We start from the raw sequence: 20,745 nt of genomic DNA, 5'->3' as shown, positions 1-20,745 counted from the left end.
GATCCAGTATTCCCACTTCTGGAAATGATACCATTATGTCAAGAGATACCTGCATTTCCATGTTCATTGCAGCATTATTCACAATAGCCAAGATATAAAATCAATCTAGTTCAACAATGGATGAATGGATTTTAAAATGTACTATAATAATAATGGAATACTATTCAGCCTTTAAAAAGAAGGAAATCCTATCATTTGCAATAACATGGATAAACCTGGAGGCCATTGTGCTAAGTGAAAGAGGCTGGGCATAGAAAGACAAATACTGCCTGATCTCACTTTTATGTGGAATCTAAAAATGTTGAATTCATAGGGACAGAGTAGAATGGTGGTTGCCAGGGGCTGAGGCAGGGTGGGAAGCAGGAATGGGGAGATGTTGGCCAAAGGCTACAAAGTTACAGTGTAACAGAATGAATAAGTTTTGGAGATCTATGGCATAGTATGGTGATTAACTATGGTATAGTTAATAATAATGTATTGCATACTTGAAAATTGCTATAAGAGTAGATCCTAAATTTTCTCACCACACACAAAAAATATGTAAGATGATGGATGTATTCATTCGCTTGACTTAATCAGAAGTAATCTCCAAAGTGGTTCAGCTCTCTCACAATACAATGGGAGAGGGACTGCCAGAAGCCACTGGGAAAGACAGATGATCAATACTCACAGTGCAAGGGTTGTAGCCTCCCAGTCTATCTTGATCACACTTATGAGGAATTGAGTTACAGGTGTCAAAGTGAATGAGATTTTTCTGTTGGCCAGCTAGCAATTCCTTTCATTTTGATCTGTCTCTTATTTGGAAGTGTCTGGGAAGATGCAGCCACTGGCTGAGATTTCTTCTTAAGGCTGCTCCCTGGGATCTGGATGTGTCCCCAACACCTCCATTGGAACCACAGTTTACTTTTTAGTAAAAGTGAGAAGGAGACAGATATTGCTATCACAGGGCCTGTGGGTCTCTGATGCTGAACTGAGGGTAATTAGAAAGGTCTTTTCTTTGCTACTACATCCAGTTTGAACATTTTATGGTAGATATGTACCTAATAGTTGCTTTTCTAACGCTCATTACATCTTTCATATTCAGACATTAAAAGCTTAATTCTTTACTAATGTCTTGTGGAGTATATATTGAATGTGGCAATAGTTTCATTACAGATTAAAAACATTTATCATTTCTAAATAGCCAGAAACTAGTATCAGTAAAGACCCATATATATTATTTAAAATAATTTAATTATTTTTGAAGTCAGCTTTAACTACTACTTTTCGCTTCTCTGCATTTAAAGATACAGGCAATATTATACTGTTTGGAAAAACTGATCCAAGATATGAGTTTTAAGATACTGTCTGTGTCTGATCTGTCTTTTCCTTCAGATTCTCTACCCAAAATTTCTTCACAATATTCCTATACTCATCAGATAAACTAGAAAAAAAAATCTAAACCTTGAATTCTGCTTTTCAAAGGGGTCTGTCAGGAATGAGCTAAGCAATGGTCAATTTACAACAGGATTAAAAACTAAATTGGCATCTCATTCAAGTTCCACACTGTGGCAAATTTGAGCAGCTGTTTAATACATGTTGCCAGTGGACTCAGTTCTACATCAGTCATGCTAATATAAGTCTTGCTATTCTATGTAGCTACAAAATATTGCTCCCAACCTAAGCCATGTCTGTAGCCAATGCATACTATGGGTAGTTGAGAGGGCTCAGCTAGGCTAGGACAGCTCCCCTGGCCCACATGTGACTCCTGCAAGCCCAGGTAAAAGACTTCGTCCTCAGGTAGGCCTATTCTGATGAGTGATAACTTTGTGCTGGCTTCACCACCACCACCAGCCACCCATGCTCACCTGTGTTATTTTCAACCTTATCTTATTTGTATTGGTCTTAAGAGGGATCCCATGGAAATACAGTGTCTAATTCATCTGATAATTCCCAAGATCTCACTAAGTATTTATTGAATGAATGAACAAATGAATGAATGGTGTCAGACCTATTACTATGGCCAATGCTACCTCCAATTTTAAGCTACATAAAGTAGCTTAATTTATTAAGTAGCATCATTTCCAGCATTCTTGTGCTTATTTAACCTTCTGCTGTCTAGATTTTACCTTATTGGAACAGTTTTCTCTGACAGTGTGAAGAAGAGTATAAGAAGGATTCCAAAAAAAAATAAAGAAGGATTCCACGAGGACTAAGCTATGGATGGGGGCGGGGGTGGGGGTTGAAGCAAGGGACACATATAACTCAGAATAGTATGATTCATTCAACTGAAAACAAAATCATTTCAAAATTCTAAAGAAAATGAAGTGCAATTGTTGTGTTAAATGCTATTTAGTTATTCATAAGCAATTACTATAAACAAACATTTATGTGGCTTAAAACAAAAATATGTCTACTAGAAGTCTAAGAATTCCTTTTTCAATAATCCTAAATTACACTTTGCTTAGAAGAGGTGTGTTTTGTTTACTTTTCAGAGTGATTTTCTCCACAATGCCTGAACTAAACATGACTTGTGTGAGCGGGATAAGCCCTTCCAGCTGTTCAAAATTAGCTTAGTCACCAGTCTAGTGAGGCCATCCATGAAATACCCTAGTTGTTGGCAATTTGTTACCTCTGGGCTCTTTAAATTAAATAGCATTGCGGTTCGTTCCGAGAAGGGGTCAAATCACTTAGCAGAGCATGAAAAAGAGAGGATGTGTCACTACTACTCTTAATCAAATTCTTTCACTTCTTTTATTCTTTTTCATTCTTGGCTGTGGTTGTCTAAATTCATCTTCAGGGATAAATGGTCACTAGTTATTTATCAAAGCATGAGTCTTTTCTGCAGGGATCAGACTTCTGCTATTTTAAACATGCATTGGACTTCAGATTATGAGCCAGGAACTGAACTACATGTTTTATACATCTTATTTCTTTTACAATAGATTTGTAGGGTAGATACGATGTCCCAAATTTACAGGTTAGGAAAAAGGTTCAGAGAGGTAGACAACGTTTATAACACTGTAGCTATAAAAACAAGATTCCTGAAACCTTACCTCAAATCACTAAATCAGAATTTACAGGAGATATCTAGGGATCTATTAAATCCTAATTTCTGTGTTTTTAACTAGTGCTCCTGTGTGATTATTATTATCCTTTATTATTAAAATTTTCAAACTTATACAAATGTAGATGGAATAGTTACTAAACCCCCATGTACCCATCACCCAGTTTTAACAGTTATCAACCAAAGTTGCAGTATCTTTTTAATTGTTCAGACTTTGCCCTGTGATCCAGGTGATTCTTTAAAATAATAAAATTGAGAACCAGTGGAGAACAGTGACTTTCTCATTGTCATTTATCTGTGGAGCAGCAGAGCTGAGAACCAAATCTGAAATACGTTAACTCCAAGTAGGGTTTGCTTTCCATTTAACCATAGTTGTATTCATTGCATAAATATATATTTATTGGTGTCCTTCATATTCATATAGTATTAAGCTGAGAACTAAAACAAGAAGATGAACCAGTTAAATCATATTTCAAAGTGGCCTGTGAGCAAGGACCAAAATGTTGACAGCAGGGCCAGGCACAGTAACTCATGGAAGCATCGCTTGAGGCCAGGGGTTTGAGACTGCAGCAAGCTATAATTATGCCACGACTGCACTCCAGCCTGGGCAACAGAGCAAGACTCTGTCTCTAAAAAAAGGCAAAAAAAGTAGATGATAAGTACAACCATATATTAAAAAGTAGGAGATCAAAGAATGAAACAGTTTTAAAAGTCTTTATGGGGGAGATACAACTTGACCTGGGCCTTCAGCAAGGAAGGACTTTCCAAGTGAAGAATAACATGAACAAAAACATAACATTCAGAATCAACAAATTATTTCTAGAGAACTCAGGAATAAAAAGCAGACTGGCTGGACAAGAGAGGCCCATATTGGATGGCTTGGGGGATCAGATCATATAAATTCTCAAAGGCAAGATTGAATGGGGGTAACAGAAAGTCACCAGGAGTTTTTAAATAGGAGAGAAATATGGTCAAGGTGGTAATTTAGAAAAAACTCTGGGCCAGGCTCATGCCTGTAATCACAGCACTTTGCGAGGCCAAGGCAGGCAGATCACAAGATCAGGAGTTCGAGACCATCCTGGCTAACACGGTGAAACCCCATCTCTACTAAAAATACAAAAAATTAGCCAGGCGTGGTGGCACGCACCTGTAGTCACAGCTACTTGTGAGGCTGAGGCAGGAGAATCACTTGAACCCATGAGGCGGAGGTTGTAGTGAGCCGAGATGGTGCCATTGCACTCCAGCCTGGGTGACAGGGCGAGACTCCGTCTCAGGAAAAAAAAAAAGAAGAAGAAGAAGAAAACTCTGGCCACAGCATATCTGGAAAAGAGATTCAAGAGGCAGGGTGATCAGTTAATAAATGACTACACCAAATCAGGCATAAGATGAAAAGGATCAAGATTTGAGAGACATAGGATCAACTGGACTTGATGGGGAAAAGAGGGAGGAATGAATTAAAAATGACTGTGGTTTTGTAACTGGGTAGCTAGAAGAATTCAGCAATATTGAGTTTTATTGAAAATAGTGGAAGATATGAGATCAGTGCTTGGGGGAGGGTTAGTGTGGGGATACTACGTTCAGAGGCATCAGCATAGGAAATCATAAACAGTGATAGCCACATGATCAAAGGTAAGACTCACTGGAAAATAATAACTGAGATTCCGAGGACTGCTCACAGTGAAGGGGTGAGAGGAGAAGCAGAGGCAGAGGAGTTATGAAAACCCTAGAGGGATTGTCACTGGGGATCACCCTAATTCAGATCACTGCCCACCAGAGGATAATTTAGTGTCAGTCCCTGTGAGGATGCCCTTTATACAACTGCCTTTGACTGATGCTAAGTGGGTAGAAACCACTGCCATGTCATTTCTGTAGCAATTTCTGGATAATCACTTGGGGCCAACCCTGATTCAATATCTGACTTATAGAGCCCAAAAATGTTCTTTAAATTTGATCTTTAATGGAAAAAAGAAATAAGTGAAAAATATTTGGAGCACCTTAGTAGCAAACCATACCTGCTTCATGAAATATTAGTTTAAGCCTATTACATAGGTTTCATACAGTTGTGGTCTTGTTGAAGTATAATTCCTCCTCCCCAGAGATTAGGAGAGCTCTGATAGCAACAGCTATAAACAGGTCTTGATTCTGCTTTAAGGGTTGATTTTCCTTGTCTGAATCCATTCGTTCCCCTTCTAGGATTCCAATTCATCTGTGACAATTACTTCATTTATGGGTCAATATTTATAGACAACCCTTTTTTTCTATTGCTAGAGAGTTAGGGGTAAATAAGACAGACAAAAATCTTATTCTTCAGAGTTTGCAATTTCCTTCTGACTTTGTTCACTATCTAATGCTTAGTGAAAGTACACATCCAAAATAAAGCATGCTATTATTCCTAGCTGTAGAGAATGTATTTGCTATCCTTGTGATTGCCTTTTTGGCCATGTGCACACTGGAACTTTGTGTCCAAAGCTGCACTTTCTCCCCTACCTGGTAAGAACAGCACCAACATTTATCTAAATGGCCACAAGGTCAGTAGCATTACAAGCCACATTTCCAGTTCCCTGAGCACCCTCTCTTCCTGTTAAGACCGATGACACCAACCCCTCATTGCTATTATACCTCAGTGCTCTCTCCTCTCTCCCAAGGCCCCTGACCCTTGTAGTTGCTCTCATGCTATTCCCTGCTGGAACAATTCCTCTTACTCTCTGAGTGCCAGTAGGAAGAATGACACCTACCTCCAAGAAACTCTCACCCATCTCTGTACGCATTTGCACTTCTCTCTAAACCCACCTCAAAATCTGAGCCCAGAGAGGAGAATTTAAAATCAAAATTATGACTGAAGCAGTACAGAAAATACTTCTTTCTTTCCTCTAGTACACAGGTTACACTATAGCTCAGAAATCAAGATAGGAGAGAATTTCAAGAAAGATAGGGTGATGGACTCAGAACTCGCCTCTATTTTGGCAGGTCCTCTAGTCCTCACACTGTCCCCACCCATGTGTGAAAAGCTAGAGCAAATCATTCTATACCTTCCTTTTTAAAAACCAAAGAAATATTCCCACTTGTATTCAATTGGATTCTGTTTATCTAAGACAATGTTTTTTCAAGAAAAGTATAGTGCTTAAAATGATACCTACCTAGCCCTGCTGATACACTTTTGGTAGGGATACTTTTTTGAGTCATATACTTTTAGGCATCAACATTTCTGTTATTTTCCTGATAATGTTTGAGCTAATAATTTCACCCTCATTTAGGGAAGACTCCCTGTTTAACCTATCTAGACATCTTCTTTTCTTTTTTAACCAACATTAATTATAAAATTATAAGGAGTCTTTCCAATTAAGAAAATGATGAATCAAATCAAACCTGAAAAATATTTCTTTAAAAATATTATTTTATGCTGCAAAAATAACAGGGCTAAAGTCCAAGTCAAATAATTTTAAAGTGAATGATTTCAAACAAAATAATATTTCTTTTCCAGAAGCACCGATGAAAAGTAAATGGTTTACTTCACTGAGGCTCCCAAGGGAAAAATAGTTGCCCACAGTCATTATGTTTAATATTAGAAATAAATGCTGCTCTCAATTTGAAGCTTGGTTCTTTTTCTAATTTTTAGGGAGTCGGAAGTTTAAATCTTTTATTAAAAATTTATATGGCAATTGCTACTATCTTATTTTCTTTTTTCTCTTCCCCTTGTCTTTCATACATTTTGTATAATAAGGAGGCAATTCCTCTGCTATTAAAAACTGCTTTTAGTGAGAGACAGAGATCTTTTCAACTGCAAAAGGAAGGGACCAAATAATATATTTCATTTCAATGTAGAACAGAGAGATTTTGCTCAACGGTCAAGAAAAGTAAAATCCATTTCACTGAGACATAAAAATCGATTTTGTAGCTCTTGTGGCTCTACAGCAGTTAGGCTCTCATCAAGAACATGTTTTCACATTACGATTTATAAAGTTCACGGAGTGAGATCAAAAGGGTTCTTTCCCATAAAGTAAAACCAGTGCCCCCAAATTCCCACCAACACATGTTTAAAGAAAACTTTCATGCCAACATGGATTACCTTATCTTGATTTATTTTAGATGTGGAATTTGTAACTTCAATTAAATAAGTAATAAATATTCAATTATTTAGTTTTTTAAACCCTGAGGCTTCGATGTAGAAGGAAAGTAATAAATTAATCCCATAGAACAAAGATTACACATTGCTATCTTCTGACTCTACCTAATTATCTCAGAATATAAAGTGCATCAGAAATTCGACAGAGGGTTATGAAGAATTATCAGGATATACAGTGATTAGTAATTAATACACTCTCTAAATGAAAGTGAGTTTTGCACAGTTTCTATGTGAATAATTATCATTTCAATTCTCAGCGAAATTTCATGCATAATATCTAAAGTTCTGAATCTCTGGAAGTGAAAAGAAAAAATGCTCTCCCTTAAAAATAAACTGGTTTTGGCTGAGTGCAGCAGCTCACACTTGTAATCCTAGCACTTTGGAAGGCTGAGGCGGGTGGATCGTTTGAGCCCAGGATTTCAAGACCAGCCTAGGCAACATGGCAAAACCCCGACTCTACTAAAAATACAAAAATTACCCAGGTGTGGTGGTGCACACCTGTAATCCCAGCTCCTCAAGGGGCTGAGGCCGGAGGATCACTTGAACCCATTAGGTTGAGGCTGCAGTGAGCTCCAATCTTGCCACTGCACTCCAGCCTGGGCGACAGAGTGAGACCCTGTCTCAAAAAAAAAAAAAAAATTAAATAAACAAAAATAAAAAATAAACTGGTTTTAATCAGTATTCATCCAAATCTGCAAATTCCAAGAAAGAACTTTAACAGCACTCCAGCCTGGGTGACAGAGTGAGACCCTGTCTCAAATAAATAAATAAATAAAAATTAAAAATAAACTGGTTTTCATCAGTATTCATCCAAATGTGCTAAATTCTGAGAAAGAACTTTAACAGCACAGTTGACATTCCCTTTCTATATTTAAAGAAATTGTAAGTACAAAATAGTTGTGTGCAGCCCAGTTCTACCCTTTCCATCCAAAAATGACCCAGGAAATTTCCCACAAAATGGCTCCTCTTCTCAATTTCCCTCCCATTTTAGCCAAATAGCTGGTCATAATGATGTTTGTTTGCTGAAGCAATGTTCTGAGTTCTAGCAAGTGTCCACCAGCTCAATATAACAGTAAACACAGGAGACTGAGAGCAGAAAACCAGGGTTCTAGTTCAGCCTCCCTCACATATGGCTGTATGACATGGGATAATCTCTTGGATCTTGGTGGGTTTTTGTTTGTTTGTTTTGCTTTGTTTTGTTGTTGTTGTTTTCCTACCGATTAAGTAAATTGGACTAGATTATTTGTAAAGTTCATCCCAATGCAAAATTCTGATTCTATAGGCACTCCCACTCTCTCTCAGTCCATTAGACTCAAAATTATGGAAAACTTGACTACATTGTTTTCATCCAAATTATCACCAATCATTGTCTGTTTGTTTTCATCTTTGCCTTATCCTCTTAGGCATGGTCTATAACTTTGTTAAATTCATTCTTCCCATGCTGTCTACTTCTCATCAGATTTCCTAGCTCTGAATCTTCAGTGGTTCCTCATAGCCTACCCTATTGTAGACTCTTCATAAAAGATGATAATATAATACACTGTGTGAAATAACTTGTCCCCAGTTCATCAATACGACCTTATTTTCCACTTCTCCAATACAGCAGAAACCATTGGCTCTTCTCTACTCCAACCTTCTATTTGCCATTTTCCTTCATCTTAGAACTACTCATTCTCACTCCCATTCTTAGCCTGTCAAATAAACTTCTACATGTTTTTCAAACTCTTTATTCAAGTACTCAAGACTTCCTGCCTTCAACTAGTATGATGTAGCATAGCATAGTGGTTAATATTCCTTTACTGAAGCCAGATTGCCTAGGTTCAACTCCTGGTTCTGTCACTTGCTAGTTCTGGAAATTTGGATGTGTTATCTAATCTTCCTGTGCTTTGGTCTACAGAGTGGGGATAAAGTAGGCCCCTATTGAAACCTATTGGATTGAGTTGCTATGAGGTTAACAAGTTAATATGTGTAAAGTACTTGGAACAGTGCCCAGCACACAGTAGGCACACTAAAAGTGTTTGCATTCATCAATACACCAGCTCCCTGTGGCATGCTTGGTCAGTAGCGTATATTAAGGCACATGTATATATATATATATATTTTTTTTTTTGACAGAGTCTGACTGTTGCCCAGGCTGGAGTGCAGTGGGACAATCTCATGGCAACCTCCGCCTCCCAGGTTCAAGCGATTCTCCTGCCTCAGCCTCCCGAGTAGCTGGGATTACAGGCATGTGCCACCACACCCAGCTAATTTTGTATTTTTTTAGTAGAGACGGGGTTTCTCCATGTTGGTCAGGCTGGTCTTAAACTCCTGATCTCAGGTGATCTGCCTGCCTCGGCCTCCCAGAGTGCTGGGATTACAGGTGTGAGCCACTGCTCCTGGCCAAGACACATGTATTTACTTGTCTCTACCACTCGATTCTATCTCTCTTAAATAGTTAGAAAGTAAAGGGGAGAACAAGTATGATGCCACTGTTATTCCCACCCTCTCCATGGGCACAGAGTACTGTTCAAACTCTTGGGGTTTACAACCAGAGAGAGAAATATGAAACTGTGGAGAGAAGCCATAATGATAATTAAAGGTTTGGAAAGTGATGATTAGGAGGAAAGACTAAAGAACAAGGACTAATAACCCCAGAAAAGAAAGGATGACAGTCACTTACATAAAGGTCTTTAAAATACAAAGGGCCCTTGAAAACTCCATGGTAATTGTTTGCTGTTCACATTTGACTATAACTGCCTTAGGTTTTAACCATAGCCTTTCTTCTTCCTTTCTCTTTCCATAGCTGCTTTTATGTCATACTCATTCTGGTCCCACTGCCTGGCTTACCTTAACCATGTGCCAGGCAGTCATATGCATTATTCAGATTCCTCACTACAACTCTGGAAGGCGGATTTTATTAAGCTTTTTTAATTAAAGCTGATGACGATTAGTTAAATTGACCACAGTCATGCACCCAAGCCAGTAAGTAGCAGTACGGGCATTCAAACCCAGGTCTATCTGATGCCAGAATCTAAGATCAACCCATGACACACACGTGATTTCTCCTTATGATTGACTCTTGTTGCTTTGTACTCACCACACCTACCAAGAGCTCCAACCGGGCCCAGTATGGGAACATTAGATATTCACAATGAGCTGGTTGCTTAAAAAGAAAGTACTGACAATTTTAAATATTGCAATGATTCAAGGGGAACTTGGGAAATGGTTTTTTTTGAATGATCAACATTAATAAACTAAATAACTAATTAATTTATTGGCTCTCCCTTGTGTCAGCCAGTTTAGGTGTCTCTAACAGGAGAGCCAGTGTAAGGGTCTATCAGGAAAGCTTGAGAACTTTTCAGGTTTTTTTCTTTTTAGAACAAAAGCTTTTACGTTCATAGACAATCCAATTTATAAAAAATTATTTAGCCAATAAATGCAATGACTGAAGATGTCACTAATTTATAAAGCTGCACGAACTCTATTGGGGCTGATAGAGATGACTAGTCAAAAAATTTAAATCTAAGTATTTTAATACCCTTAATAAGAACAATGGAAAACTGATGAATAATCTGTTTATAACCACTCATGAAAATTCTAGTGGGTCTGTGAACTACAGAACTCAATAAATAACATCTTTATAACCTTTGCCCAAATTTCAGAAAAATCTGTGAAACATTACAGAAAATATGCCCATCTAAAAATGCTTCACCATTTTGCTTAATGACCACAAAATTAATAAAATATGATGGAAATCTTGATATTCTTCATGCTATGTGAAATTCGACCTGAGTCCACTAACTTCCTTATAAAGAAGCAAGCAAACATCCCAATATAGGAGGTCCAGATAAAATGAAAAGCTCTCTTTATTCCATCATATTTGTGTTGACTTAATCCTTTGACCTTCCTTACAATTAAAATTAAATTAAACATACACTGTAAAAACTCAGCAGAAACCTCCCAGGCTCCCACAGATCTGACTCTATAAAAAGATTTTCTTTGTGTGGAACATAACATAAAATATAACCATTTTATAATCATATAATTAAGATTGAAAAGAAATCCAATGCCTCTTACCATTCTAGCAATCAAATATTTTCCTCCTGTATAATTATTTAAATTTCATTTGTACAAAAGTAACACTCAATGCAGAAAGATATATAATTATATTTATGTTTTATATTTTGTCTATCTATAACCAGGAATTCCATCTTTGTAATATAATCACCTTTTACATTTTAGTGTGTACTCTTTCCATTTGTTCTTGTGATACATACTTTTAAAAATAAAAATGGGATTTTACTATACACCCTATTTTATAACTTAGTTTTTCATTTAGCATTCATTATAGTTTTCTCCGATTTATATAATCTTTATTATTCATTTTATAAACCTACTTAACTCATTTAATGTGATATAAACCAATAGTTGTATTTTGTATTTTTAATGTATCTTATATGTAAAGGTCTCAATAGTCATTGTTTAAAAACAATTAGTTTAGCAGCATCAAGATACTATGGTTATTTATAACCCTCCACTTTGCCCTTAAATCCCGGGATATCCTGCTTTGAGTAAACTCACATGTCAGGAGATGGAAAAATTGTTATAGTCTGAACAACTAGAAGGAAAATATTTTTAGGTAGAGCAGACTTGCCTGGTATATTTTTGGGGCCTGAGCAAGAGTACAAATGGAAGCCACACATAAGATATCTTAATACTCAGAAGTTATAATTCAAACTAACAAATTGTTGAATCTCCCAGTTTGAGGAGGAAATCTACATTTGAATTAAAAAAGTATAAATGCGTTTTTAGTTTGCATAACATTTTTTAAATGGTATAGTTTAGTGTTTTCAAAGTCGTTACATTTTAAAATGAGGACAACAAAATATTTTCCAAAGGTCATATTTAGAAATGTTAGAATCAGAGATTAACAACAACAAAACAGGACTCTGAATTCCCTTTTGCTGTAGTAAGTCCCTAAACTAGCTCTCTCTCCTTCCTTTTTGAGGATACTGAAATTTTCCATCTAAAGCTAAGGTTTCCTGATAAATTTCAAGAAGCAGTTTTCAAAATTTAACTCAGAGGCTCTCTGCAGTTTCATGCTTTGAGATGTCTCTGTCTAACAAGTTTTTAGGGGCTCTCTTTCCTTTCATAGAGCACAGTAGTAAACCACAAAGTGATGGGTTAGTTCCAACAGCAAAGTGAGAAGTACAATCACAATATGTTGTTCACTTTCTTTAATAGTACACTGTGATTTTGGCATAATCATTATGACCTTTATGGTACCAACAGCTAGAGCTTGCTTCCATTAGTTTCTTGGCCTCCAAGCACAGATCCAACAAGAGACTGATTTAATATGATATAAACCAACAGAGCTCTTAATAAATACTACTTATTACCAGAAAAAAAAAATTAACACAGGAAACCCCAAGCCCTTCATAATCAAGGCATCTCAGTTCAAAGCACTGTTGTCAATAGTTTTAGGTTCTGATAATTGACTTGGATCCTTCAGAACCTCTAGGAATTTATGCTAATGATATTTTCCCTAAACAACTTCTCATTATGGGCACTGAAATTTACTGATCATGTGCTATGTGCCAAGGCTCATTAGTAGGGAAGACAGCCCAAAATCATGATTATAAGCAAAGGAATGGCAGGGTAGAGGTGGACTCATATTGCTACAGAGGCACAGAGGGAGGGAAGGACCTGCTGCCTGGGATGGAGAGGAGGAGTGTATTAGTCAGGGTTCTCTAGAGGGACAGAACTAATAGGATATATGTATATATGAAAGGGAGTTTATTAAAGAGAATTAACCCACGCAGTCACAAAGTAAATCCCATGACAGGCCATCCGCAAGTTGAGGAGCAAGAAAGCCAGTGGTGGATCAGTCTAAGTCTCAAAACCTCAAAAGTAGGGAAGCCAATGGTGCAGTCTTTAGTCTATAGCTGAAGGCCTGGGAGCACCTGGCAAACCACTGGTTTAAATCCAAAAGTCCAAAAGCTGAAGAGAACTTGGAGTCTGATGTTTGAGGGCAGGAAGCATCCAGCAAGGGAGAAAGATGAAGGCAGGAAGATTCAGCAAGTCTGTTCTTCCATCTTCTTCTGCCTGCTTTATTCTAGCTACACTGATGGCTGATTAGATGGTGTCCACCCAGATTGAGGGTGGGTCTGCCTCTCCCAGTCCACTGACTCAAATGTTAATCTCTTTTGGCAACACCCTCACAGACACACCCAGGAACAATACTTTGCATCCTTCAATCCAATCAAGTTGACCCTCAATATTAACCATCACAAGGAGGGAGAAAGCAGGGGGTACAAGAAGGTATTCACCTGCAGGGGAGAGTAGGTGGATGGGTATTATTAGAACAGCCCACACAAAAAGTCAGAAGGCCAAGGACACACACAGAGTCAGAGATCAGTCAGGTTTGTGGAGGGGCCAAAATTTTGATGTATGAAGTGAAGAGAGAGATTTATGTGAAACTAACAGTTGAAAATGTCCAGAAAGATAGAGAGGGATGGACTGTAAAAGATCCACGAAAGAACCTACAGCCTCCCAAGGAGGCTGCCCTAAAGCTCATGCCTGTTAGGTGAAACCACCCTACAATTAGGTGTAGGGTGACATCTCACTAATGGGGACCCTTAGTAGAATTTAAAATTTACGCTCAATTCCACTTTCTTTTTCTTTTTGTTTTTGAGGCAGGGTCTCACTCTCTCACCCAGGCTGTGCAGTGGTGCAATCATGGCTTACTGTAGCCTCTAACTCCTGGGCTCAAGTGATCTTCCCACTGCAGCCTCCCAAGTAGCTGGGTTACCAGCACATAACACCAGTCCCAGCTAATTTTTTGTGTTTTATGTAGAGATGGTGTTCTGCCATGTTGCCCAGGCTGGTCTTGAACTCCTGGACTCAAGCACTCCACCTGCCTTGGCCTCTCAAAGTGCTGGGATTACAGGTGTGAGCCACGTGTAATAACACCCGGCCTAAATTTCACTTTCTAATGAAATGTGTTAGAACAAGATTCCATAGCTACCTCAGAGGAGACAACACATACAGCACATAAGACCTTGCTGTGCTTGCCTTCTCAGATGAGGAAAGCTGGAAAAAAAAGCTGTTAAAGAAACCTTTTTATAATTAGCTTGGGAAAACAGGGGCCTTCATAAAAACAGAGATGGACAGACCCATAGCCAAGATCCTTGGAGATTTCAGGAAGGGCAGTTGCCTAGTAGTTTCTTAGCACAAGGCCATACCTGCCCCATGCAAAAGTACTAATGCAAATGAATGTGCGTGGACACTTAAGAGAGGTATAGAGGCTCAGCCTTAAGTATGTCAGTCTAAACGTTTTAATACTATCTAAACTAACAGGATATACAAAAATCCTCTGCATGTGGCCCTGAAGTGCACAGGTTCTTAAAAGTCCCTCTTCTTCTAGACTCTTCACAGAACACAGATGCCACCGTACAGTTCCACAACTCCATTAAAAAGTGGGCAAAGGACATGAACAGACACCTTTCAAAAGAAGACATACATGCAATCAATAAGCATATGAAAAAAGCTCAACATCATCAATCATTAAAAAATGCAGATCAAAACCACAATGAGATACCATCTCACACTAGTCAGAATGGCTACTATTAAAAAATCAAAAAATATCATGTGCTGGTGAGGTTGTGGAATAAAAGAAACGCTTATACGCTGTTGGTGGAAGTGTAAATTAGTCCAACCACTGTGGAAAACAGTGTGGGAATTCCTCAAAGAGCTAAAAACAGAAATGCCATTCAACCCAGCAATCTCATTACTGGGTATATACCCAAAGGAATACAAATTGTCCTATCATAAAGACACATGCACATGTATGTTCACTGCAGCACTATTCACAATAGCAAAGATATGGAATAAACTTAAATACCCATCGATGATACACTGGATAAAGAAAACATGGTACATATACACCATGGAATACTATGCAGCCGTAAAAAAAGAACGAGATCATGTCCATTGCAGGAACATGGATGAAGCTGGAGGCCATTATCATTAGTAAACTAACACAGAAACAGGAAACGAAATACCACATGTTCTCACTTATAAATGGGAGCTAAATGATGAGAACACGTGAACACGTACAGGGGAACAACAGACACTGGGGCCTATCAAAGGGTAGACAGTGGGAGGAGGGAGAGGAACAGGAAAAATAACTAATGGGTACTAGGCTTAGAACCTGGATAATGAAATATAATCCATACAGCAAACCCCCGTGACATGAGTTTACATATATAACAAACCTGCACGTGTAAACCTGAACTTAAAATAAAAGTTAAAAATAAAAATAAATAAATACATAAAAACGAATGTCTGGCCTCATTAATATTTGAGTTAAAACTATGATTCATGAGCAACTTTTGTTGTTAGAGAAAATTATTTTCATGACCCAAGTTGAACTCTAAGCTGTGAAGAAACTAAATCTAAGAGAAGGCTTTACAGTGACGTCTAGAGAGGCTTTAGAAGGTCCTCAAGGAACCTCCGCTTTCCTTTGATGGGGGTTTGTTTTTCCCTGTGTAGCACTCACTTCCCCTTCTTCCAATGGCTCCTTTAGGACATGTCCTATCCCCATGGCATGCAGTCTTGGTGGGATAGTCAGCAAAAGTTTCCTATCAAGGACACATGGATCAAGCTAGACCTATCTGTTTCTTAAAAATTAAATATTGGGTAGAATGACAGAAGAATAGGAAATTTTGGGGGTTGATTCTATTTTTCACTCTTTCTCTCTTTTCCTCCCTCCTTCCCTCCATCTGTCTCCTTTTCATTGTGTTAAGTTAGCCAGGAATAGTTTCCACTGATTGCAACAAAAAAATCCCAAATGATATACTGCAGTTCATGCATCTCAGTATCTTGTGAATCTAGTTTAACCATCAGGAGGGCAGCCACAAGGGTAAGACAGATGAGGGGAACCTGGACAGAGATACCAAGTTTATAGCTTTCTAGAAAGCACACTAGAATTTCCAAGTTGCTTCAAAATTGCATATGAGGAAGAGGAAAGGGATAGTGGAAGATTGTATAGAATGGAAAATCCTGCAAACATGTGCCAATGGAGGCTCTCTTGGACACTAATTCAGGTTATGAGAAGCATTATGAGCAAGGCACAGCAGTCAGAGGGCAGTACCATGGGCCGGCTGAGTCACCACCATGACTCAGGTACAGGCAGAACAATAAGATGGAGTCCATACACTAAGGTGCCATTCAAGAAATATTTAGGGCAATATCAGATGGATGAGGCAGAGCACCCTGGAGCAACCAGCCGCAGCCACAAGGAAAGACATGGACTTCCAATACTTATTGGCTGCAGCAAGTGCCAGAATTGAGGGCTACTTGCTCAGCCATTGCAGGAGGCTTTCTGTCATTTCTGACCTGGTGTCCTCACTGGCTGTTTCCCCAGAGAGAATGGGAGAGTTCTAAGGGAAATCCAGGTACCTCAGAGGCTCCTCTGTATCACTGCTGTTGCCCTCTGTCAACCTAAATAACCAACAGAGAAAGCCTCTCTAAAAGAAAGTGGTGCTTATTCAGGAAAAAGGCATTGCAGTATGGGAGCCATAGTAAACAACGTGTGTATTCAGAGAGATAAGAGATACTTAAAGAAAAATGAAGATGATTACTTTGACAACTTTCACACTTCCAATAGCTGGGAAGAGACCCTAATCTCAGGACTCTTCAGGGTCTTCTACAACCTCCATATTCAGACCTACAAACAGCATCTTCCAGGACCTCCCATTCTGGAGTAATTGTTTATAAAGGGAAGTCATACAGCACAGTGGGCCTGGAGTTTGAATTCCTTTCCCCTTTGCCACAGCTGCAAAGCCCAGAGATGCCCAGTAGCCATTTCACAGGGTTGCTGTGAGGATAAATGAGATGTTGCACATAACGCATTTAGCACAGAGTCCCACGCACATGAAGTGCTCAACAAAGTTAGAGAGAGTGCCAGCAAAAATGCTTACTGACGCAACCAGGGACTGCTCCAATTCCTCCATTGTCACTATCAAACTCCTGTACACATTCTGTGGAAGAAAAAAGCCTGCTGCTGTGCTTGCACCCCGCGACCATTAAGTGGCCCTAGAAGACTTCTACTGCAGGTGGAGGGGTCAGAAGGGCGGTGGCTGTTGCTTCAAGAAGGGGGAATGGGAGCATCTGGCAGTGACGTCCCTTAAAGCCAAGTGGCAGCTGATTCACACAAATGGTATTTGGATAGAGGTGGAAGGAGTAACAGAGAAGCCTGCCCCTGCCTCCCAGAAGCTGGCTCCTCTCTCATCATCACAGCTGCCATCTTTCATCATCCAGGCCTCCCCCAGATGTGGCAGACAACTCACCCATAGAATCTCCTCCCACACCAGGAACATGTTGAGACTTTGCTGCCTGTTCCTGGCACTCTTAGGATCTGTGCTCTGGTCCCTTGCGTAAGTGGCAGAGAACAGCAGCAGAAGAAAAGGGGCATGGGGAGACTGAAAATTGTTTTTGATGCAGCTGGAGAAAAAAATACATTCGACATTTAGGTAGATATAGTATTATGGCAAGATAAAATACTCATGTTTAGAGGAGATCCATGTTCACAGAGAAAAAAATCACAAGTTGCAACAGTTAGCAACACAAGGCTCAATCCCTCCACTTGTACAGCTGCTTCCAGCAAGTCATGGTTGGGGCAATGTTGGCTCCAGCATCAGGGGTACAATGATGGACACAATGAAAATTAACTCATTTCATTTAAAGTCAGAATATAACTTCAGCAAAAAAATTAAACTTCCTTTGGGTATTTGCACTACATTTTTAAAATATAGAAATTTCCAAAGATTTTTTTCTATGTTCATGTCCAATTGCTTTTTCAACATCAACAAAATTCCACTTGGAAATTGTTCTGCTATCACACTGACCCTTCAGAAATGGTCCACAGGTTAGTGGTGCTGAATTCTCAGCTCACTCTTAAAAGTTCCCTGGAGGAACTCTAGCACTCATTTCCAGTGGCTTCATATATTAATCTAATAACAATATTTATATTTGGTAGGTGGATATGAAAATATTGTTTACCTGGAGTCCCAGACCCTGTGCTAAGCACTTTACAGGTGTCATCTAATTTTGCAGGTAACAAACATGGGAGAAGTTCACATCAGAGAGCTGGTAAGTAGAGAAGCTGGGATTCAAACCTGACCCACTTCTTTGCACATCTTAGGTGACCTTGATAGAGTTAGATGGGCATGTTTCCCCATCATGAAGACCCCAGTTTTTATAACTGTCTCTGTGTCCACAGTATCTGGCATGTATTATTAGAAGCCCCCTCAAAAGTTTATTCTTAGTCATTGGTTTTACTTCTTTAAGTAGGACACACCTGAATTTACCTCCTCCTAGCGTATTCCAACTCCATAACCAAAGTAAAGCACTCCACATCTGTAGCTCTCTCTCTAGAATTCTAGGATTAAGGTTGAAATCTAAAATAGGAGTTCTACAAAAACAAAATGAACACTTTTTGTTGGTTACTGAGAGAACTAACAAAACTTGTTTTGAATTGATATTGATGTTTGATTGTAACAGGTCTCTTCACAGATTAGGATAAAGGATGAAGAGAAGTAAACTGAATTACTAAGGATGCAACATTAATGGAGAGAGCCAAGTGATGTAAATGGTGGCTGGCCACGAGGGGATCTTGAGTGAAAGTTAGCTAGGTATCACCCCATCCAGTTTCCCCTCCTCATTCCGGTTGCCAACACAGGCATCAGAGACTTTTTCCAACTCATCCCTGCTCATACCTCATAGCAATCCCCTGAGAATACATATATTGCTATCCCCATTTTACTGATGAGATAACTGGCTTAGAGGAGCCAAGCAACTTGCCCAAGATCACAGAACCACTGAGTGGCAGAGCTGGATTACAACCAGCTCCCTGTAAGCCCTTAGACTGGTAACTAATATTCTGTTTTCTAATAAAACCCTAGCCTTTTGTAAAAGATGCGTTTTAGGAACATTCCTAAGATAGGTAATGACCTGCAGAGATTGCATTTCTGATCCAAATCAAACCTAGGCTGAAGGAGACGAAGCAAGGGCCAAACACAATGATTCATTGCCTACCTTGTGAAAGACAACAGTAATTCTAGGTCAAAGTCTAATGAACGGATGTCCGCATAGCAATTAGCAGTGCCGGCACTCTGACTGGCAGTCTTGGCAGAGCAGCTGTGATCGTCATAGAAACTGGACTACTCTCTCCCCCACAGAGAAATTCCACGTGGCTGATCCAGGATGGATTAGGCTGCCAATGACTCTCTTTCTCCCTCAAGCTGGAATCCTGCCCCTTTAACACCTTTCCAGAGAGAGGCAACCCATGGAGAGTCACAGCAAGATGGGATGGTTGTGCCTGGTAGTAAAAATATGTATCACCCTTCATTTCATCCAGCTTTGAAGCTTCTGCTAGCAGCTCACACATGCCCCCAAGGGCAGCTCCTCAAATCTGCTAAAGAAAAGTTAAGTAGAATTAATTTTGTTCAATATCTCCCATTTTGTGAGATTCATCATTTTCTGTCAAGAATGACAATATTAATGGAACCAAAAGAATATATACTATTAACATTTCGTCTTAATTCTACAAATGTCTAAAAGTCTCTGCAATTCCCTTAAAAATAAAAAAAAATGCAATATTAATTTAGGGAGCACTCTAGTTGAGCAATCAGTTCTATACAAAATCAACGTTATATTACTCCTATTATTTACAGTATATGGCATTACATCGTAAAACTACCTTATCTTTTACTAGGAAGACAAGGGGTGGAGGATTTGAAGAACCAAAACTTACAGAATTCCTAGTGTGAACTAAGCATATTATTTCATCTGCATCTACGAGATTCTTATAATTATCTCCATCTTGTGTGAAAGAAAACAACATTCAGAGAAATTAGATAACCAGTTCTCTGTCTCACAGACAGTGTGAAGCTGGTATTCAAAGCCTGGGCTGTCTGACTCCAAAACCTCTGTTCTTTCTACTCCAAATTTCACATATATTTATTTTATTTCACATGCATCTGTATCTGGGATTACTCTGTAATACATAAATTATAGAAAAAAAAATTTGGCTGGGCACGGTGGCACATGCCTGTAATCCTAGCAGTTTGGGAGGCTGAGGTGTGTGGATTGCCTGAGCTCAGGTGCTCGAGACCAGCCGGGGCAACATGGTGAGACCCCATATCTACTAAAAATACAAAAAAAAAAAAAATTAGTTGGGCATGGTAGAGCATGCCTGTAATCCCAACTACTTGGGAGGCTGAGGCAGGAGAATCACTTGAACCCAGGAGACAAAGGTTACAGTGAGCTGAGATCGAGCCACTGCACTCCAGCCTGAGCAACAGAATGAGACTGCATCCAAGCCACGCCCCCGGCCCCAGACCATCACATTTAAACTAGCTGGAACCCAACTAATTAAAATCTTGAATTAAATGATTCTTCCTCTACCATATCTCCATTCTCTGCCACCATCACATTTTCAGCCTGTAGGGATAACAAGTAGTGACAAAACAACTAGAACCTATGATTGTTTTTGATCTTTAAAATGTGCCATGAGGTGAAATAATCAACC

The 20,745-nt window shown here is 39.1% G+C and overlaps 1 long non-coding RNA gene across 1 annotated transcript in view; it reads left to right on the top strand.

Annotated features, from left to right (window-relative positions):
- The window catches only part of LOC129040403 (uncharacterized), a 33,213-nt gene extending 13,392 nt beyond the window's left edge, over positions 1-19,821 (top strand). Inside the window, exons 2-3 of the long non-coding RNA XR_008503612.1 lie at positions 18,717-18,847; positions 19,394-19,821. This is a non-coding gene — a long non-coding RNA (uncharacterized LOC129040403). The remainder of the gene's footprint in view (positions 1-18,716; positions 18,848-19,393) is intronic.
- Positions 19,822-20,745: the final 924 nt, after the last annotated feature.

This window comes from Pongo pygmaeus, chromosome 1 (assembly GCF_028885625.2).
Source record: "Pongo pygmaeus isolate AG05252 chromosome 1, NHGRI_mPonPyg2-v2.0_pri, whole genome shotgun sequence".
Taxonomy (NCBI): Eukaryota; Metazoa; Chordata; class Mammalia; order Primates; family Hominidae; genus Pongo; species Pongo pygmaeus.
The sequence above is the reverse complement of the archived record's forward strand: the minus strand, read 5'-3'. Positions and strand labels throughout refer to the sequence as shown.